This window comes from Falco biarmicus, chromosome 3 (genome assembly GCF_023638135.1).
Source record: "Falco biarmicus isolate bFalBia1 chromosome 3, bFalBia1.pri, whole genome shotgun sequence".
Taxonomy (NCBI): domain Eukaryota; kingdom Metazoa; phylum Chordata; class Aves; order Falconiformes; family Falconidae; genus Falco; species Falco biarmicus.
This window is the reverse complement of record NC_079290.1, coordinates 67,175,196-67,199,148: the sequence shown is the minus strand read 5'-3', so window position 1 is coordinate 67,199,148 and position 23,953 is coordinate 67,175,196.

Here is a 23,953-nt window from a genome sequence, read left to right as displayed (position 1 = left end):
TTTGTTTTTAATATGACTGAGTTATTTCTGTTGAAATATGAGAAATTTTCTTGAAGTCTAAATCTTTCACAGTTTCAAATGGTTAATGTTTAAAACTTAATCATTGTGAAAAGCTGAACAAAAACTTAATATAGAAAAGGTATTTCTTTTCCTATTATCATGGACCGGATCTTCCTCATCCTATTTGTTCAAATAATCTCTTTGTTTTGCACAAAAATCTAGCAAAGTTTTGGTAGAATGAGAAATTTCCATTCAGTGCACATGCATGTACACAAACATCACTGTTCAGGGAGAATAAAAGATTATATCTCACCTTCTCATATAAAAATATGGAGCAGTATATGAGATCACATATTATTAAAGACTTTATGCCTTTTCTAAGATGTACTACCTCAAATTTTGAACAAACCTTAGAATTAAAACTAAAATTTCATTTTTCAGGTAAATAACGGAAGTACATTGTATATGTATTAGCTTTCACCCTCCTCTCCCTTCAAATTGTGTGATCTCATGTGGAAAGCTTGTTCGTTCTTGTTAATTTTTAACAAGATTCCCAAAATCTCCTTGGATAAAAACAGCAGAGAATGCCAAAACAAGAGTTTTTATACAAATCCTGTTGAATTTAAAATATGTTTTCCTTAAGCAAAAATTGTTTATCTTCTCCTATTTGCATCATTCCAAATAATTTTCCTTGTGTTTCTGTTGTAATTTTTAGAAAGGTCAATGGTGAAAATATGCAAATGTCAGAAAACTTTGATGTTACCACATCAAGAGTGAAAGCCTGAACTTTACTTTGGTGACTTTCATATGTGATTACAGCTCAACTTTCCCAATAGGGCTATAGTATGTTTAATGGAAAACAAAGTTCATAATAGCCAAACATAACCTACTTAATCAAGTGAAACATCCCTGTCTTGCAGCCTAACCTTACTAAAAATGCTGATAAAACATGAGAAGGAATTTTGACCTCTCACCTTTTGCTTCTTCACACCAAGCAATTTGTTGCTAATTCATCTCAGGAAGATTGATTTTAGGCTTAAAAAGCAAAGATCTGTATTATGCAAATCATACTTTACAAGTCTTGCTGCTGCTGTTGCTCCTTTTTTCCCTCCAAGTCACCAAAGAAGACTTAAGAGGTGATCCGCAGGCCACCATCAAAGTAATTCATATTCAATTAATCAATATACATGTAGCTATGTATACAATGATATTTGTAGGTGTTGTGGGTTGACCCTGGTAGGCAGCTAAGCACCACCCAGTCACTCACTCCCCACAGCAGGGTAGGGAAGAGGATCAGAAGAGCAAAACCAAGAAATTACCCATTGGTCAACATCAAGACATTTTAATAAAAGAAGAAAATCTGCATGTGCGAGCAGAGCAAAAAATACATTCACAATTTATCATCAGACAGGTGATTAGCCATTTCCAGGAGAGCAAGGCTCTGTCACATGTGATGGTTACTTGGGAAAACAAATGCCGTGACTCTGAACATGCCCCGCTTCCTTCTTCTTCCCCCAGCTTTATATGCTGAGCATGACATCATGTGGTATGGGACATCCTTTAGTCAGTTGGGGTCAGCTGTCCCAGTTGTGTCCCCTCCCAGCCTCTTGCCCATCCCCAGCCCCCTCACTGGCAGGGCAAAGTGAGTTAACAGAAAAGGTGTTCATTCTGTGTATGCACTGCTCAGCAACACTGGTGTGTCATCAGCACTGGTTTGGTCACCAGTCTAAAAGGTAGCAACTGTGCAGACTGCTACAAAGAAGAAAGCTACCGCCATCCCAGTCACACTCAGTACACAATGGTTCCATACTCTGATTATACAGCTGTGGAAAATTAAACCTGTTGACTGTGCTTTGTAGCATAAATCAATGTTTTTACCTATACAGAGGTTTGGGAGATATATAGACTCTTTTTGAGGGGAAAAAAAAAAAAAACCAAAAAAACCAAAAACCACACCAAAAACAAAACAAAACAAAACAAATATTTGTGCATTTCAAATGTCTGTAAAATGTCCCCTGCTGTAACTGTTACTTACCTCTCCACTACTCTAAAGGTACCAAAATGAGAAAAAGAAATGTAACTCTTTAATTTCCAGAGTACATTGATCCAATAATCAGTGTGTTATCATTCTCCTGCTGCAGCTTGGTCTCCCTTGTTCAGTATAAAATAAAAGAAATCCATGCACACCCCATTCCCAACAGGGAACAATGTCTCTTCCCTCTGTTTAGACCCCACCACCCATAGGTAGGGGTAATATCTGCTGAGGTTTTCTGAACCATTTGTCAGTTGCTACTAAAATCTGTGCCACAAACTGACAGCCACTCAACCAATGGCCTTGTACACACTTAGGGCAATGGTAAGGAAAAGCACAGGAGTATTGTGTCAAATAAAAGGTCTACAGATGAGAGACTCACAGCCATGTGCCACCCTGGGCAAAGCTTGTCGTCACGCATGTGGGGCTCCAACCAGCCTCAGAGGTGTCACTGCCCTTCTTCATTCATCCATCATCATTGCTCTGCCCATGTATCCTGTGAATCAAAGTAATGATGATACATGTACTAAGACTTCTGTACATAAGCAAATTACAACCAACTTCACTGATCCACCAAGGATGCAAGGTAGTTTGATTTTGCTTAAGCCTCATTCATTGGGAGTGAAGTTGAACAACCCATGGAGTAAAATGGGAAATGCTGTTGTTCACCTGACACAGCATGACTTGTGAAACAGTGGGAGCTGCAGTGCACATCCTGGCTCTAAGATTTCAGGCCGTCCACAGAGACAAGATGAAATTAGGGGCAATTTAAGAAGTAAGACACAAGAGTATATCTGCATGGTACAAAGCCCTAAATCTGCTATATTTGAGATGATTGTCTTACACAGACATCTTAAAATATCTTCATAATTATGTCTAACATGTTCTAACATGAATACCTTCTTGAATGTTTTATAATATTATCTGCTTCCATGGTCTCACAGGTAGTGTACTTGGTGTCAGTGTTAGGTTTAAATCTAAACAATAATGAAAAATACTGCACATTTCCAGTCTGCAAAACAATAAATGTCAGCTGCACTCAGACTGTAACTCAAGACAATTAACTGGAAGACAAAAAATTGCTTTTTCTTTCCCCTGCTGCCAGAGCTGTAAACTCTTCGCCAAATTGCCTTTATAAGAATTTAACTTCCCTACTGATTAGTTTGACTCACATTAAATTAAAAAATATCTCCACTACAACTTACTACGCTATAAAAATATCCCTTTTCCTAGCATGAAGCCATTGCAGTTGTTATTTTATTGTAGTTTGAAGCTTTTAAAAATAAATAAATAAATAATTTTGAAATCCCAATAGAAATAATGTTTCTACTTGATAATCTTCTCATAAAAATCTTCCTCTGGTAACTTAAGGTAGTTTTTAAGAGTAAGATTATTTTCCTCCTTCAAACCTGTTTTAGCTATAAAATTTCTGCTCACAAAGGAAGAAAATGTTCCACTTTACTGATTCCAAACCTGAGCTACATTTTCCATTTCATTTTAAGACTATGTTAGTCCTTTCTGACTGTATAGTAGAATACAAACCTTATTTCCTGGCTGGTCATTTTTTTTGTTTGTTATTTGAAATTAGTCATTAAGAAATTCAAACAGGTAATGGAATAACATTTTTTGCATATCTTTTTATGAAACTAATAATCAGTGTTGGGGGTGCGGTGGGGTGGGGAGGGAAAGACAGTGAATAAGATTCAAACCATAACCTCTGATAAAGGAACACAGGACAAAGTTAGATGGTGTGATGAGAAAAAAAAATAATTTGACTTCTTTGTCATTCAGAAGAGGTGGTAGAGGTACAGATGTACAGAAATGACAGTTTCAGATTGGCATGCTAGGATATTTGGAAATGAGGAGGGAGATAGCTAAAGAAGTGGGCTAACTGGTTTGGACCATAGGCCCAGAGGCAGACTGGTGGCCTTGGCTGGAACTACAAGCAGAAGGGGAGGGAAAAGGGGCTGAATGAGTTGGAGGAAAAAGTGGGAGAGCTGACTGGGTCACCGGTCAGTTCAGTAATGCGCCATGTGATATCTTTCTATACTGATATGTTAAACTGGGTGTTATTTTCTTTATACTAATGATGATATGGTGTTAGCACAGCTGTTCACATTTGTTTAGGACTATTTTGCTTCTTCTAGAGATAATAAAGTAATGAATTCAAGAGCTTCTCATTCCTCTTAAGAGAAAATTCATGTTTTGTAATATCAAGCTAGGGTCTATCTAGGAATCAAGTACAACACATTTTACTGCCCTTTAAAGATAACTTGACTGGCTTCATTATCCTGCATTTACTACTTATCAAACCTGACTTATAAATAGCAGCGTACTTCGTCAACACCAGCAAAGCTTGCATAAATAAGAAAGTTATGAGTCTAAAATGATAATTACCACAATTTAATGAATCACATAAATCATTTATAATGAAGGAAAATAAACAACGACTCAGAAATGAACACATTAATTACTTAGAGTGTTGGGTTTGGTTTTTTTGTTGTTGTTGGGTTTGTTTTTTTTTTAAAGCAATGAGTAGTTTAATTTATATGGTGTGTCCATAAACAGTACAATTGGAATCCTATCAGTGAAATAATTAGTAGTTAATCTAAAGGGATAAACATATCCAGAGGAGTCCAAATTGAAAAATAGCTATTAAAATGATCATTAAACTAGGAACATTACTATAAAATTATAGCAAATGACCAATATGGTTATAAAGACAATTCAACATCTTGAAGACATCATTTACCAATCATAACATCTCTCAGTCCCCTACCAAGCCCCCCCAAATGATTTAAAAAAAAAGTTCCAAAATGGGAAATCAAACCTATTTAGATAAAAATTTACATAGTAATAAATAATAATAATAATAATAATAATAATAATAATAATAATAATAATAATAATAATAATAATAATAATAATAATAATAATAATAATAATAAAATAACACCAACACCAACACCAACACCAACACCAACAACAACACAACAACAACAACAACAACAACAACAACTGGGATTCTCTGTGTCTACAGTTTCATTTAAGTATGTTGGGTGAGTATGACTTGGGTATGAGTCCAGCTGATGGCTGTTTTGGGTCAGGATTATTACATGGCATGACGCTGGTGATTCACTGGAGCATCTATCTTCCTCAGTGAGGTAAAGAGATAGTAACCGAGCACCAAAACTACAGTAGTGATATTGAATAGTTGGTGGATTGCATTTCAAACATTCTTTTTTAATGTGTGTGGAGAAACCACTTTCAATGTATGTGAGAAGGTGACTGGGTTTCCAATCCATTTATGAATATTCAAAAGGAAACACTAAAGTAGCAGAACATTTTTAACTTAAGTACTTTGAAAGATTATAACATGAATACTATAATAAAATCCCTAACAGTGAATAGTATAGAATTGTTATATTACATGTAATAATTTAGCACTTTATTTTAATTTAGAGTGTGTGATAAATTATTGTGCAATTAGAACACTAAAAAAATATTCTGATTCATTCTTGTTTATTAGTAGTTATGAATATTTATTATTAGATGTATTGTTGCATTATTTATTTTAGCTACAAACCTTATCAACTTTCTATATTATTTTGGCTTAGTAGCCATTAAAAGATCAGATTTCTTGAAATACTGCATGTTACCATTTACTTGCAATCAAATGGATTCATCATATTCCATCTCAAATTAGATGGGTGATCATAGTGCGTAACTAAGTCAATCTGTTAGAACAAAACACACAGATATGAGATAGATAGATATATAGTCCTAGTGATTGGTGAAATGTCAAGGAGCTCTCTTCACTGAGCATAATAACAGTTAGGCAGGTTAAGAAATTTCAGGTGTCCTGGAGAGCATGAGCAAGCACATCAGTGCTACACTAACCTCTCTGTCACTTCAGTTCAGACTTGAGGGGGATAAGTAAGAGATTGCAGGCAACACTCAGAAGCCTATAAATTGGGGAGATCTGGAGTAACTGAGCAAATTCTTTAGAAATGCATCACAGTGTTACTAGCCCAGTTGAAAAAAAGTTGATTTTGTGAGCTTCCAGTGCAATTATGACCACCTCATCACCTCTGCCTTCTGGCTACATCGACCCAGACACCACCTGCCAGACTTCTGTCTTGCTCAGGACAAAGTTAATCAAGGTTTTCAGTGGGTATACAACATTGTTGGTGCTGTTTTGCTTTTTCTTCACCCAGTTCAGCTCTTTCATCAGAAACAAGAATAGTCTTAGATGTTATTTATAGATAAATGTAAGAAGTGTACAAACTATTGAATTGTTTTTCTTTTTGCCTATATTTTTTATATGGCATTTAGATGCTGGGGTTTTGGTGGTAATATAAAAATATAAAATAGAGGATGCTTTTCTTCTTCTTTTTTTTCCCTCCAGCACTGGAGGAAACTCCTTTTTAATAAACAGGAATACAGAGAACTAGAATAAAGATCTCAGCTTACAGAGTAACTGAGCTTCTATGTTTCAGCACCCAGTAACTGTCAACTGGTAAATTAGAATTGGCAGAGGAGAATGACTGGCAACGTGTCCAAGCAATTCACAAATTACAACAGGGCATATCATTGTCTGTAAAATCCTTATGACTGCAAGATATCATTCAGGTTTGTACTTGATAACCCATAGAAAACAGTTTTTTCTGTTGAGTAAGATAATATGAATTTGTAACTCTCCACTCACAGTTACCAGCATTAAAAATACTAATGATCTTTGAATTCTATGTAAGTTTTTTTCTTTTTTTTTCTTTTTTTTTTTTCTATATCAAGTAGGGTAATGAAAGTTCACTGTCATTTCTAATACATAGTATTTCTGATAAGAAATGTGACCATGCTGTTGAAAATTTAATTAAGATAAATATTCATCATGTAATCATTTATCTCAGTAAAAAAAAACATTTCAAAAGAAATTAACCTTTATTCAAAACACCTCAAAATGACTTACTGGGTACAAATAGACTTTCTGTGAAGCTTCCAAGGACAAAGCTTATTTTCATGCTGATGAGTAAGTAATTTTTTATTTTAACATTACCTCTGCAGTTAATTTTAAAAGCCTTTCCTTATTTCTTCACAAATAACTGCTTTTCAGAGAAATTAGTATTGCATCTAAATCCTAGGGCCTGATTAAACATCACATTATTTTTAGTTCATTGTCATCATTCAGATTGGTGGTCAGTGCTTGAAGCTTCAGTCATATTTTTTCTTATTAAGTTCTACTACAGCATCCAAGGGCTGAAATGTCCTAAAAATAAATTATTTCCTTAATTTGTGACATACCATTTTAAAATCTATATCAATTGTTTGGTCCCAGAAAGGTTGGTGTCTGATGTAGCATCTAGCTGTCATGCCACTGTAAATACATCTTTATTGTTATATTAATCACATTTAAAGGTTTCTGTGCTGTAAAGAACACACATTAGTTTTGCACTATATGCTGTGGGGAGAGACAGTGTCACAAAATAAACTGTTCATAGGAATAAGAGGTATATTATTCACTTATTTTTGCACTTTTGATGCTTTTAGAAATTACAGACATCTCACAGTTTCAGTTACACAAGGACCAGATGGCTCTGCTTTGGGATAGTAAGAAATACAATCCCAAGACAACATTCACCAGATGTCTAGGCAGCAGCTCCAGCTGACCAGACAGGTTTGCTCTTCCTCCACTCCACAATCAGCCAAAGCCAGGAAAAGTGCAAGGACAAGGGAATAAGCCACAAGCAGTTTGGCTACTGAGCACAGAGAAAATTATGTAAAGACTTAAAGCAAGCAAACAAGCAAAATCCAAACCTCAAATCCATCCTACTTGTGATTTTCTCTTTTTTGGGCGTGGAAAGGATAGGAAAATGGCACAGGGAAAGAAGTAATTGGATTTTCTTTCTTAATAAGACAGAAAAAAATAATCTTTTTTTTTTTTATGATGCAGGTACTTATTTTCTGGTCACCTACAGTAACTGAATTTGATAACTACAACTGTTGTTTTAATTAGAAGTATATTGTCTAAATCCAAATAATATTCTGACAAGGTCTTCAGCTGAGCCCTAAATCAGCATAAGTCTGTTGACCCAAATAGCATTTTGAGGTTTAAACTATTCGGGCATCAGTGGACACCACTTATATTTTGTTTCTGATTGGCTGTTGTTATATAATCAATGAAAAAAGACAGATTGTACTTCTATTTCTTTGACTGACATTACAAAACAAATCAGAACTTAACAGCTGGAATACTGCAGAAGCATTAAAGAACAAAAAGGGGGATTTTGTAGTTGAAACAAGTCTAAAAGCTGAGATCCGCTTCTACTCACAATCTTCTTATATATTAACTTTGTAACTCTGAACAAGTTGTTCCCTTTCTCTCCACTTCTGTTTATTTTACTGATGGATATTTAACAGAGAGGATGAAGGCAAAATTAAGTTCAGTGGGATCTACATCTGCTTCACCCTTCCCAAGTCCAGCTATGTCTAATGAAAACCTTGAATATTCACCAAGCTCGTGTTTGTCTATGCTTTGTATCATGACTTTCATGGAAAGGCAACACGAGCACATCTTCCAGGGGGAACTCATGAACTGCTAGTCTAAAAGAGCAGAGGTGCTGCAGTCTTGAGATGGTCTAGATGCAGATGAGAATGCTTTGAGAATTTTGATTGGAAATAGGAAAGGGAGATATTTTTTTTAAGTATGCCCCACCCATTCAAAATGCAAGTTGTTTTTGCTGACATGAAGTGTAATACAGTTCTTCCTTTTCTCCATGAAGAAATAACATCACGAAGTATCTCTGTGGCAGACAGTATTTGCTGGCAATCCTACAGAAAAACCCAGTGGTGAAAGAATTATGGAAAATACATTTATTTTTTTCTTACTTTTAATGTTGGTCCTTCCAGAGACGTCTGAAGTTTTTTGGCAATGCCTTTACAAAATGATGTAATTTCCACTTGCTGGTTTTGAACTTCAGTTTTCTCTGTAAAAGTTTGACACCATTTTTTAGTAGTAAACACTTATTTGTACGTTTTTTTTTTTTTTAAGAAAAATTAAATCGCCCTTGAGCTCTGGATTTTATTGCTAAATTGCCTTATTAGGAGGGATCATTCCAGTCAGACTGATTTCAGCCTCCTAAGCCATCTGTGGTTAGTGGCATTACACACACAGGATTTGATCCTCATCTCTCATGCATAGACACATATTACATCAGCATGATTGATTCCTAAATTTGAAGTGATATCCCACCCTGACAGTTTACATCAGTAAGTTAGGAAGTTTTTAGATACTCTAATTAGTGTGATTGAACCATGGGTGGAAATACAAAAAAAAAGTGACATATTTCTGAATAGGTGACACACTTACAAAATATCTTCCCAAATATTTGTATTGTGTTTGATATTAAATATTAACAAGCACCTGTAAATTATATGTCTATGTATATGCATTATGATACAGCTATCATCTGATTTTATCTTTTAAAGACTCCCATTGACCTCAGTGAACTTTTGAGCCATATATAAATAGTAGACTGAGATGACAAATATCACATAGGATTGTAAATCACAACAGAAATATTATTTATGCATACAAAACATTGAGCCAACAAACTTTATAATGTCTTTTCAAGGCGTGTTGAATCAAATTTGCATGGACAAGGGTCAAGCATCATAGATTTTTTTACACTCCCAGTGCTAAGCTGGGATTTTCACTTCTCTGGTAGATAGATAACTTTACCGTCACTGTCTTCAAAATTATCATTTTAGTTGCTATGATCCCACCATTCCTTTCTTCCTTCCTTCCTTTTTCTTTCTTTCTTTCTTTTTCTCCCTTTTTCTTTCTTCCTTCTTCCTTTTTCTTTCTTCCTTTCCTTTCCTTTCCTTTCCTTTCCTTTCCTTTCCTTTCCTTCCCTTCCCTTCCCTTCCCTTCCCTTCCCTTCCCTTCCCTTCCCTTCCCTTCCCTTCCCTTCCCTTCCCTTCCCTTCCCTTCCCTTCCCTTCCCTTCCCCACCCTTCCCCACCCTTCCCTTCCTCCCTTCCTCCCTTTCTTTCTTTCCTTCCTCCCTTCCTTCCTTCCTCCCTTCCTCCCTTCCTCTCTTCCTTTCTTTCTTCCTTTCTTTCTTCCTTCCTTCCTTTCTTTCTTTCTTTCTTTCCTTCTTTCTTTCTTTCTTTCTTTCTTCCTTTCTTTCTTTCTTTCTTTCTTTCTTTCCTTCTTTCTTTCCTTCTTTCCTTCTTTCCTTCTTTCTTTCTTTCTTTCTTTCCTTCTTTCTTTCTTTCCTTCTTTCTTTCCTTCTTTCCTTCTTTCCTTCTTTCCTTCTCTTTCTTTCTTTCTTTCTTTCTTTCTTTCTTTCTTTCTTTCTTTCTTTCTTTCTTTCTTTCTTTCTTTCTTTCTTTCTTTCTTTCTTTCTCCCACTGCCCCTGGCCAACAGAGAATGAGATGGCCAGTCATCCCATTTCCTACAATACTAGCATCCCCCAAAGTGAAAGCCTGGCAATACCCTAAAAGCAAATTGCAGACCTTGGACCACTTGAAGTATTGGGCATGCTTGGTAAAGGAAGAACAAAACATTTAGGGCAGTGGTTTCTTTATGAAAATTTTGGTTCTGACTTTCACAAGAGAAGTTATGATAAAGACATACTTCCTCAATAACCCTTTCTATTTTCTCCTGACAGCAAAAGTGAGGCAAAAAATAAGCACATAAAGAAATCAGTGTTGATTTAGCTCAGTGTTCCCTTAAGGAGCTTGTGATTGGGAGACAGTAAGAGGACTAGAGCACATCTCAAATTATCGCTTGCCTTTCAAACAATGTTTCTCCTTTTTTGCTCACTTTTATAAGCAATTTTATCTTAGTTATTATCCCTGTCTTCTCATATTTCATATGACTGGAAAATCACCAGTGAATTAATAAAAGTGAGAGAAAAAATCCAAGCAGGAAACAATCATGCAATTTAAATCCTAAGGTGGTGGGTTGCAGAATCACTGGTAATCATAGATTTTGTTAGAACAATCTATTTTACATAAGTTCCCAAAAGAATTTAAAAGGAAGTGCCTGAACTGTCTTTCAGGTTTATATGTAATATTGAGAATATATTAGATCCTTAACCTACTCTTTTTAATAATAAAAAGGTTCTGATCATTTTAATTAAGTTTCCTCCCCCGTGTAGGAGATCCCTATAGCATATAAAAAGCAATTTAGATGTCACTAGATTTTTATCATCTCTTTGGAACATTTGTACATTGCTGTACAGTACTAAATCTGTGTGACTGAAGTCATCTGCAGGAGGAGAGGCAAGGTCAGGTGTCCCATTCACCACTGTAGGCAGAGACCCGCATTTATACGGCAGCATGGCTTAAAAGGGCATGTGGTGCCTCATGGCAAGGCTATGAGAAAGTTGCTGTGAAAGACTGGGTCGCCTACATGTGGTGGTTGTGTCAAGAACCAGAGGTTGGGGCTGAAGCTGAGAAGCTGAAAGCATGGTGAAACAGCAATGAGTGGTGTGCTGGAGTTACTGGCCTCCCCACCATTTAGGGTTATGTGACTTCCATTTTAGTACTGTGAAGTTAAAATTAAACAGGAAGAAATAAGTTAATTATGATAGGTAGCAGTAATTAAACACATGTTTAAAGGTGTGTGCCACTTAGTTCAAGAGTTCTGTTTTGGCACAGGACGGCTTAGAAGCAGCTGGGGACTAGATTAAACCTTGGTTGCCACAAGGCAATTTTGATAATCTTAACTAAGCAGTCAACACATTAACTGTATGTGCATAAACATGCTGAATATTAAGTAACTTAATTTTTAAACCAATGTCTTTTCAGATTTGATCTTCTTTCAGTCACTAGGATTTTTTTGTTTCATTATTTTTTCTTCTTTATTAGGGCATGGTTTGATAGATTGATACAATAAACTCAAGTCCCACGTTGCTTACAAAATTCTGAGACACAATTTAATAGTCATTTTAAAAAGTACATCACCATTTCAGAGCCCTCTGGTAAGATTTCTCTGTATGCAGACAGGATGTTTTTTTAAAAAAAATGTAATCCTGATGGGAAAAAATCTGTAAGGGGAGCAAAGATATTTTTTGTCTCAGCTGCAAGGCCAGACGTAGCAGAATTTTGATGTCTGGATAAGATCTGTTTGCCGTTCAGCAAGAACCACTAGATCAGTTCAGCAAGATTCACCTGTTTATAAATTGCAGCTAATTGCCCTTTTTCAGCATTTTGTGACCCTCATGTGTAAGTGACGTGAGATGTCAATAGACTGTATGTATCACTTACCCTTTTGCCAGATGATGCTACAAGAGTAATACATATTGTACTAGAATGGGAAATGCTTCTCCAGCCCTGTCTAGCAGTTAGCTTTTTTTTCTGCATGAGGTGATATTCTTCACAAACACAGTTCCTGGAAGGCTCAGCGGAGATGCATGTAGATGCCAACTGTTAGCATACATTTTGTAACTTTTGTTCACTGGAGCATGAAAGATCTAACAAGATGTAAATGATCATCCCTGTAGATAGGAATTGATCAGAAAATTCACAACTTGAGGCCTATTGGTGGGGAATTACTGTACAATGTCATTCACTTGAAACCAAGTGAGTTTTGCTACAAATGAGCAAGAAAAGAAATATTGGGCTTTGCGAGAGCTAAATTGCATTGCATGGTGGTAGTCAGCCTGTCAGTAAATGAGATTAAAGCAATTCCTATTGTATAGATCTGTCCAGAAACATAATATAGGAGAAAATACTTAGATGAAAACTATAAAAACTGCAGTTAAACTGTAAATCTAATCAGCATCGATTGGATGAAGCTTTAGGTTTTGTGCACTATTATTATTATTTTATTTTTTTATAAGTCTACAGTAGGATTTGAAGGGAGTAAAACCACAGCCATAATCAATTTTTCCTTTTCATCTAAAGCCTACAAATATTTACAGAATTATGATTCCTTTCTTTTTTCTTTTTTCTTTTTCCTTTGTTTCTAATTATTTCCTTTCAAGACCTTCTTCAGTCAGCATCCACACATCCTAGTCTTCACAATACCAATATTGTCAGTTTTCTGTTTTATTTACATTAATAACAGGCCAACGCTTTTGTCACAAAGTAATTATTTTTTAGAAATTTTAATCACAATACTGAAATTTTATATTTATAAGACAGTATAAGCATTGCTTTATATTTATACTCCCACGTGAACTGGGTGTGTCTCTGCGAAATAACACTGAGTTTGTAGAAGGTTTTCAGTAGTAGACAAGCATTGTGCTTTATGGGGTTTTAAATTATTGTTTTGAGCTTGTCTACATGGATATATTACATAGTTTATTCTTTATTCCAGTATTTTATGTGCAAGTTGAAAAATCAGTATACAAAAAGAAAGTATCCAGAATTAAAAATGACCCTTCAATGTCAAATTGCTCTCCTGCGGCTGAGACAAATAAGAGGACATGCTATGTGATTTTATTTCCACATTATAAAGAATAATGATAATTTTTTCCTTCCTCTAGTAATTCTGCCTCCTGCATGTGAGGATGAACCTAAATATAAATTAAGATAAGAATAAAATATAAAATTGACTGCTGGGAAATAATGAGCTGTGTTCTTGGCTTTGGAGGAAAGTACAGCATACTGGTCATCACAGCATAGCTGAATATAGAATTTGACATATTAGCTCAAAAAAGCAATGTGACTGACAAAAGGACATGTGAATCTGCCAAATCAGTGAGCTAGGTTTAGCTTGTGTCCTTCAGTGTTGGTTGACGAGGAGTCTGATGAGCTGGACTAACACAGAGAGAGAAATACAGAGTGCTGCATGGTGCTGTGAGCTGGGCTGACAGGGAATGGATCATCTTGATATGAGCCAGACATGGGCTGACAGTGTTTTATGTGCCAGAAAAACTAGAGTAAGGAGGGACCAATGTCTACCATAAATTACAGCAGATTCAGGAACCATTTGTCAAAGAAACTCTCCAGAAGGAACTGGGTCTTCCAGATGCTGAGAACCTAATTGCCACTTTCTAATCTTTACAGACATTTCTTTCTGGGTACTGCCTAGCTTGACCCATCTGAAAGTCATAAAACAGTATTTGTGCCCTAGATGTTATTGTTTTATTCCAAGCATCATTAGACTTTGGAGGCAGTTTATGTGATCTCTATCAATAACAGATATTTCTAATTGGTGACTGATCTTTTGTAAAGACTATTGAAAATTAAGGGGAAATTTAAATTGTAATGGCAATTTGGGACAGAGGAATAGTCTGGTATGGAGGGTGAGAAGGCCCAACTACATTAGGGGTTAAGTTGTCTGGAAGCAGGCATGCCAGAGACAGAAGGAATCCAGTAAGGGAGGGGAGGTTTCACTTGTTGGCTGATGAGAAACAGCTGCATCATTGTCTTGTAAAGAACATACACAGCAAGTGCCCAGGGTCTATTTTACTCAACAAAACTGGCTTTGGGGGTTAAAGGGAATACCAGTTAAGATGCCTGATGCCTATGCTTGTATAGTTGGTGTGGATCCATGAGTGGTGTGTATAAGGATCTGGCTCGTAGTTCATCTTTACAGACTCATTATGGAACCACTTATGTCAGTAAGAGTCCATCCAAAACATTGTTCATTAAATCTCTTCATATTTAATCACAAACATGTTTAATTTACCTCAAGGGATAAAGTAAAAGTCCCCCAACAAAAGCCAGTAACAAAGACTTTTCATTGACTACAAAAGATTTTAGAGGTCATGCAATCAGACCAACCAATTGGGCATGGGAATAGGCTAGTTGGCTTTACAGTAGTCTGTGATGTTTAAATACAAATAAATACAGAAGTGCTCTATTATGTTAGGAATGATAGCTCTACAGAGCTTTGAACAAACTGTCCTCCTTCACTGAAGAAGGTGGTTGTCATAATGTCAATGCAGTTGATGAGAATTCAGAGGACTTCCTTTCTGCAAGGAGAGAACCTCAGTCTCATGTCCATCTTGCCAATCCAACACCTGATATTTTATAATGTTTACAAGGTCCTGAAAACATGAAATCTTTCTTATTTTATTCAAAATACAAATTTCATCAGGCCACTCGTAATAAAATAGGTGAGATGAAAGAAAATAATAGTTATTGAAGTACATTGTACTTTGTTTCTGAATTCCTTCGATAAATCTGATTAAATAATAATAGAAATGCTCACTCTGATTATTTATTTTTTTTTACAGAATAAATGATGAGGTAATCTGTTGGAAGTAGGGAAATAATTTTGTGCCAATCTTACTTCGTATTCCTTTGTCAATTTCCTATATTCCTGCTGTTTCAGCACTGAGCCATATAGAGAGAGACTGAAAAATCTGAACGAGATTAAATTTTCATCCACACATTGTAATCAATACAGATTACTATTAAACTATAGTTTTAAAGTTTAGAAGGAATTTACTAATGGCTATATTACTTGCGCCCTGAGTTAACACAGGAATCTCAGTGCATTGTAAAACTTGGAGGAGTGGCTGATATACCAGAAGGCTGTGCTGCCATTCAGCGAGACCTGAACAGGCTGGAGTTGGACAGAGACACCAAAGGCAAGTGCAGGGTCCTGCACCTGGGGAGGAACAGTCCCATGCACCAGCACAGGCTGGGGCTGACCTGCTGGAAGGCAGCTCCGTGGAGAAGGACCTGGGAGTGTTGGTGGGCAGCAAGCTGTCCATGAGCCAACAGTGTGCCCTGGTGGCAAAGAAGGGCAATGGGATCCTGGGGTGTATTAGGAGAACCATGGCCAGCAGATCGAAGGAAGTTATCTTCCCCCTCTACTCTGCCCTGGTGAGGCCGTGCCTGGGGTGCTGTGTCTAGTTCTGGGCTCCCCAGCTCAAGAGAGACAGGGAACTGCTGGAGAGGGTCCAGCAGAGGGCTATGAAGATGATGAGGGGACTGGAGCATTTGCCTTATGAGGAAAAGCTGAGAGAGATGGGCCTGTTTAGCCTGGAGAAAAGAAGACTGAGAGGGGATCTTATGAATGTCTAAAAGTATCTTAAGGCCGAGTGTCAAGAGGATGGGGCCAGGCTTTTTTCAATGACACCCAGTGACAGGACAAAGGGCAAAGGGCACAAACTTCCTGAAACACCAGAAGTTCCATCTGAATATGAGGAAGAACTTCTTTACTTGGAGGGTGACAGGCTGCCCAGAGAGGCTGTGGAGTCTCCTTCTCTGGAGACATTCAAAACGTGCCTGGATGTAATCCTGTGCAACCTGCTCTAGGGGAACCTTCTTTAGCTGGGGGTTGGACTAGCTGACCTCCAGAGGTCCCTCCAAAGCCTGACCAATCTGTGTTTCTATGACTGCTGGAAAGTTAAGTTTATTTCAAATTATCAGGAATGGAGAGACAGTAAAGAGTAACAAACTGTCATGGCTTAAACCAGCAGATTAACACTACACAGCCATTCCCTTACTCTCCCTGTGCCCCCACCCCCACCCAGTAATGAAGATAAGAAATTCTCAGAAACATTTTTTAATGTGGGTTTCTATATGAGTTTAAGCATTCCTGAAGTAGTCTTACACCCGAGAAGAAATATTCAAAAACATTTTTAATCATCAGCAAGTAGAAAAGAAGCTGAACAGTCAAAACAGGTAAAATGTCTCCTGCTACTTGAGAACAGCCTTTTCAACTAGAATAACAGTCAGATGCTAACTGAATATTCACAGCATTTAAATCCTTTCTGCTTGAACACAAACGAAAGGAGTTCAAGACCAATCTCTAGGACAACTTGATATTTTTTAATGTATTTTTATAAATCAAATTCATAGAAGATTTTTCCAATAGTGATGAAAACAGCCTTTGTCAAGTAGTAACTGTAGATAAGTTGTCTACCTTTTTTCCCTTGTACTTCAATGCTATCTTCCCTAGCAGATCATCAGGACAAATACTCTTCACAGGAAACACAAGTATGGAGAAGAAAGCAAAAACAAGTCGGCATTACTTTGATTTTTTTGTAGCTGCAATAACCAAAATGTGGATAAAGCTGACTTCTATGGACAAACTTTCTGTGAGCTATTCTTAAATATCACAGTACAGTGGAGGAATCCAGTGCTGATGAGACATTGAACCCCTCAACTGTCTTGCCATAGTTACTGAAAGCTTCTAAGTTCAATTCTGCCTGTACATCCCTAGTATGCCCTACAGTCAGCATTGGTAGGGTAGTGTCAGACCTCACAACTTTTTCTCTTGAATTCTCTCACCAGAGGACTGTTTAAGAACAGATTCCCTGCTGAAATGCCCTTGAGAACAATTTCATTCAGTTTCTGTTATACACTGAAATTTTCATCATCCTTTCCTCAACGTTTGTAGCTGAACATAGACACATACTTCAAACAGCCTGTACACCAGGCCAGTTGTCACTACAAAAAGACCAAAGGCATCTTTAAATATGATGTAATTATCTCCAGTTTGCTTGGGAGACAGAGGGTACAAGCCCACAAAAGGAAAAGAACTTATGCTTCTCTGACTCTTCTAATTTCTATGTTAGTCCTCAAACATCCGTGCCTGGCACGTTACCATTTGGATTTTTGTCAGCTGGAAGAGGATACATGAAGCTGTGTAATGCACATAAAGTAACATTTTGTATTTATAAAACTATAAAATTTGGGAATTTATTCAGATTCCATTTGGATCTAGACCCAAATACAAATAAATAATTAATTATATTATGAAAATAGTCTATTGATTTAAGTTTCCCTTTCCATCAAACACAAAAAATGTGCTACTTATCAATTTTCATTTGGATGACTTGCACCCTGAATGTGAAATAGACAACGTGAGGAAGAGGACAGTACTGCTTCTTTAGCACAACCACATGTACTTAGAAGTAGTCTTTCGTTGGCATTACATTAGATTTGGACCTGATGCAAAGCTACTGCCAGCGCAGACTAAGCAACAGCATGCTCAGTTGACAAGATATGCCAATTGCAAAATCATTTTTTCTGTCGTTATGTTTCCACTGGTGAGTGTTGGGTGTGCTGGTTTGTGGTTTTAAATATTCCACAGAGTGATTAATCAAAATAAGTGATAAATTACTCATGATTAAAAATTAATTAAAAGTAAGAACATTAATTACACTTCCTTCAAAAATGAAGAGATGCTAACAGGTGAAGTAATAAGCAGTACTGAACACAGTATTGACCTACAATTGGTCTTTGCATGATTCTAAGCACTGTCCTATTTAGACCTCCTAAAAAACCCCAAAGTCAGTGTAGTGCTGTGAGAGATCACCAGGTACAATTAAAAAAAAGTTGTCATGGATGGTGAGAATATAAAATTATTCTGTAAATGCAGTGTAACAAAGAAAGTATCAAAGTACTGGTAAGACAAATGTTAATCTAAACAGAAAAGAGTAATGAGGTAAAGGAAATATGCTTCATAGAAGAATAATTTCTAAAAGAAAGAAAAAGCAAAGAAGCATTCTGCTGAGATTTGACTACATCAGGGAACTGTGTGAGATATTAGATAATTAGGTACAAAGACTGTAGAAAGGACAAACAACAGTAGGAGGAATGATAATCTCCCTAAAGAAATAAATGACTTATTCACCTACCAGACCGAAAACTGGCTGTTGGTATTCCTCAGAGTCCTATTCCAGGAAAAATAGTGTTTGCTGTTCACAATAATTTCTCAGCCAAAACTCGATTTCACTGCTTTGTTTAAGCATTTTTCATCATTTATTTAACATCTCCCAGTCTCAGCCACCTTTTCTTTGAATAACTAGTCAACAAGATCCAAACAATAGATTGGTAAATCTTGTTAGCATTTTATGTACACAGTAAAATATATGTTTCGCTGGAATAATGCTAAAGAAATTAAGATTGACTAAACAACAGGAAAATATCCTTGACTTTGATTGTAACATCTTCTGAAGAAATACTTGCATTGAAGTCACTTACATCCCTGACTATCCCAAAGGTGTGTTCATAATGATTTACTGTTCATACTGCATGAACATGGTGAATCAAGACAACTTGTGAACAATATTTAAAGGTCAGATCCTGCTTTCTAGAAGTTCAATAGTAAAAAAAGCGTATGTAGCAATGTGGTATATTCTAGGTACAGTGGGTAGTTCTCTGTAAAGCTCAAAACCTTACAAATTTCAAGGACCCCCAGTTACCTAACACAGCACATGCTTTGGACATAGTAACCAAGCCTCAAGCAGTGTGGATGTTCTTAAAAGAAGGACAAAATTCATATTGTGTGAGACAATAGGGCTTTCTTGGGGGCTTCTCTGAAATTGTGGAACAATTGCTCCTAAACAACAAGTCCAGCATAAAACATGAAGTGCAAGGTGCTGTCCTTTGGCCCGTCTTCTCTATGGTAAACATAGAGCAGTGTGAGCACTTTGGTTCTCTCACCCCCTCTCCTCCTCATCCTCCTCTGATTATAAAGAAAATGAATAATTAAATGATATCTGGTATGAGAGCACAGAATAATAATAATGAATGTATGGAGAAGGCTTCAGTGTTTTGGTATTTCAAAAATCCTGGAAACCTGAAAATACTAGTGGTGCATATGCAAGGAGGGAAGATACCTACACAAGCTTTAAATGTGTCTCTTTCAAACATGATTTTTATGAGACAATCAGTGTCTGCCGCTTGGGTAATATATGCTATTGATATCTCTGAGCATCAGTGACAGATTCAGACATCTAAATACAGAATAAATTTAGGGTCAAACCATGAATGCTAGATCACATAACATATTAAGATATATGAGACTTTCTGGGCTAAAGGGGGGAAAAAAAACCCAGGTTAATGAAGAATCAGCAATGTTTCACTACAGATTCTCCAATAAATGAAATTGCCTTACTTTTATTAAACTCAGATTCATAAACCTTTCATTAATGGCTAACAGAGAGCCATAGGTAGCTCTGGCAGACATAAAGCTGATAACAGTCTGCATGTGCACACATAGTGCTTTGTGGAGTAAACCCACAAAGTATACAGTGGATCTGTTAAACTTACAGAAAAGCCATAGTGTAAGAGAGATTCACAGTGTGAACATAACATCTAATACTGATTTACTTATACTATAATGGGAAAGTTCCCAATCAGCTGGTGTCACCAAGCCTCAGGAGCCATCAGTGACATGGCTGGAAATTGATGGGGCATTTGCTAGCTGGAAATAGAAAAGCTAAACAAACAGAAATAAAACAACTCTCTAAATTTAGTAGAATGGAACAGATTCCTCAGTTCTCTCTTGCATCCCAGAGAACACAGAGCACTTCAAATAAACATAGCATCACTTCAATTTTTAAATAGAAAATTCATAAAAACAGTTTACTGTTTTTTGCAGACATTTAGAAAGTGAAAAAAATATACATTTTTTCACACATATGCATGTACTACATTTCTACTTTCTATATTATCTATACTGTCTTCTAACCATGGAGGAAGTTGCCACTACGTTAAAACAAGAGTTGGAGCACAACTGGAACTTCATGTTATTCTTTTAGACCTTGTGGATATTTTTTGTTTGCTATGAATTGTTTTGATTTTATTTTTGTTCAGAAGCAAAGTACAAACATGAAGAGATTGTACTTTAGCTGCTCTGACACTTAATTTAAGCATAATTTTTTTTCTGCCTTCAGAGCTCAGTTATTTAATATAGCTGTCCAACTGTTGCCTTCTCTATTCCTATATTTAAGAATATATACAGAGCTACCTGCTACTGCTTGAGTCCCCATATTTTAAAGTATTTAAAAGCTACTCTAACTCACTTTCTACAATGGATTCAATCCCACTGGGAGTCGTAAGAAAAATAACTATCCCATATATGTGTACACTTTTCAACCATCCTGAGACTGTTCCTTCCTAAACCATTTAGAGACATCATGTGGTGCTGACATATAAGTCTCATTTAACCTGTCTCAGATATAAAGCTCTCACACTGGTGTGACTGCACATCATTTAGCCTAACTGGAAATAAAACCTTACGGTTTTGTTGCTGATGAAAACATAGGTGATGACTGATATGACTGTAATTAACCACAGACATACACTTGTTTATCCAATTGTAACCATGCTGTCTAAAGCTTAAGTGCAAGAAGTGACTTTGCCCTGAGGGGCTTACAGTGTGATTTGAGAAAGGCAGGCTGCACTTTTAATTAGCCCTATCACTGATTCCTGACAAAAGCAACACTAAGGTTTGTTTTGTTTTGTTAGTGTTCAAAAGGGGGTAGAGCTAGTCCCTGAAGTCCATGTGACCTGGGGCAACTTAGCTCAAAGACTTTTGTGCTTGTTAATACCAGTTAGCTTCTATAAAGAGTGCACTGAGTTTTAGAAGGCCTCTTAGAAAAATCTGAAAGAGACAAGGTGTTGAAACACATGGAGAAAGGAAATCCATAGCAAGGATAGGTATAGCACAAGGTAGAAGATGGTTTAGGAAGAGAAGAGGACCCAATGAATCCTAGATTTTATGTAGGATAGAGAAAGAGGTGGGATGAGAGAAATGGCAAAGCAAAGGCTATTATTTGTCTTCACAGAAAAAAAAAACCAAAAACTAACCACCTTTTTTAAATCTTCTTTTTTAATTCTTTTTTTTTTTTTTTTTTTTTCCATTTCCATGTACAAATATTATTTCTGGTAGAATGACCTATTCTGTGATAGTAAAATCCTGACAGGTGATGACTCTCATATCCAAGTCTTTCATCTCCAAAGAAAGCATGTTTTAATATCCATGGTTGGGTATTAGCTGTTTCATGGCTTAGGTAGTCATTGCAATGTTACCATTGAATAATTTTATATAAAAGGACCAGAATTATGGCCTGACAAAATATGAAATGTTTCCTATTATTTTTCATATGGAAAATTTTGTATGAAACCAAAGTTGCCTTTATAATTCTTTTCTTTTTCTCTTTTCCTTTTCCTTTTCTTTTTTCTTTTCCTTTTCCTTTTCCTTCTTCTTTTCCCTTTTCCTTCTCCTTTTGCTTTTCTTTTTCCTTTTCTTTTTTCTTTTTCCTTTTCCTTTTCCTTCTTCTTTTCCTTTTCCTTTTTCCTTTTTCTTTTTTTTTTTTTTTCTTCTTCAAAGCATATGCATATAACACATACAAGAGCTGCAGAGATTATAGCTCTAGTAAATTATCCCAGTCCTGGTGTACAGTGTCCTTATTGTTCCTAATGCGGGTGTGCAGGGCAGGATTTCCACCTGTATCACACTGTCTAAGCATCTGTATTTTGAGGGGGGTGGGGGAGGAGCAGCAACAAAGACATCAAAATTATTTTTAACTTCAGTGCAAGTTTAGGTGTTGTGAACTGATGGGTCTGGAGGCTGAGGTCTCTTCCCTGTAGGACATTACCATAATTATCTCAGTTACCTAAGCTTCATATTTCAGCGCATGAATAAGTGTACTGTGCAATAAAAATATTGGACAAATGGGGAATAACATTTCAATGAAGCAGCTTTTGCAACACCTACAAAGCTCATCCTTTTCTGTGAGACAGATAAAACACCCATATATACACACAAATGCATGTAACTCCTGGACTTAACAGCCATTTTTAGTGTACATCTGGGGAGAGAATGTGATCTAGCCTCCAAAGCTTTCCCTTTTTTGACTTCATTGTTGCCAACTTTTCCCTTAGGAGCTAAACATTCTCTCTCAAAAGAAGGAAAAGATATGAAACTCTGAAATATCAATGCCACAATTACTTTTTCTTCAAATATAGATTTAAAAGAAACCCAAACCACAAAAATCTCAGCAGCAAAAGATTTTTAAAGAAGATGCAAACATATTAGTAGGCCAGAGGAAAAAAATGCCCTAGTGATATTCTGTGAGTCATCGACTGCTCGCAGTGATTTCAAAATAAAAATCAATCTGAAGATGCATTTAGTGACTCCCATTTTTATAATGTGTCAGCACATGTATCTTTGGTAGATTTTTTTCTGCTGGGTGTTGTTTTAATTTAGACATTGGGGTTTGGAATGTAAAGACTAGAATAGGTAGTGGGGTCTTGCATGGAGAGTTCATTTCTCCACTACTTTGTGACTCTGTCTCTAGATTGCAGTAGACCACTTTAACCTCTTAAGGACCAATATTCTATTGTCTGCACATTATTTTCACACAAATCTTGCATTTTTGCAGTAGCAAGGTGATTGTCAAGAAAAGGACAATTGCAAATATGTGCAGTACAAGTTATGCAATAAGTAGGTAGAACATATCCTTCTGTATTTATGTACAAGAATGGTCAGACACTCACATATCTTGTCTTTAAACATTTTCAAACTCAGATGTCAGAGGTTAAACACAGTTTTTATCTCCTTTTTGAAAGATCTGAGACTTTGTGGTGGGTTGACCTTGGCTGGACATGAGGTGCCCACCAAGCTGCTCTGTCACCCCATCTCCCTGACAAGAAGGGGAAGAGCAAATATGAAAGGCTTGTGGGTCGAGATAAGGACAGGGATAACACTCACCAATTACTGTCAGGGGCAAAACAGACTCTACTTGGGAAAATTATTTTAATTTATTGCCAATTAAAATTCAGAGTAGGATAATGATAAATAAAAACAAATCTTAAAATGTCTTCCCTGCATCCCTCCCTTCTTCCTAGGCTCAGTTTCACTCCCAGTTTTCTCTATGACCTCCCCCCAAACAGCACAGAAGAACAGGGAATGGTAGTTGTGGTCAGTTAATCACATGTTGTCTCTGCCGCTCCTTCTTCCTTACACTCTTCCCCTGCTCCAATGTGTGGTCCCACACATGGGAAAAAATTCTTCATTAAATTCTCCAGCATGTCTCCTTCCCATGGGAGACAGTCCTCCAATAACTTCTCCAACATGGGTCCTATCCATGGGCTGCAATTCTCCATGAACTGCTCCACAAGAGTTCTTCCCACAGGTTGCGATCCTTCAGTAATGGACCAGTCCATTATGGGTCTCCTGCAGGGCCACAGGTCTTGCCAGAAGACCTGCTC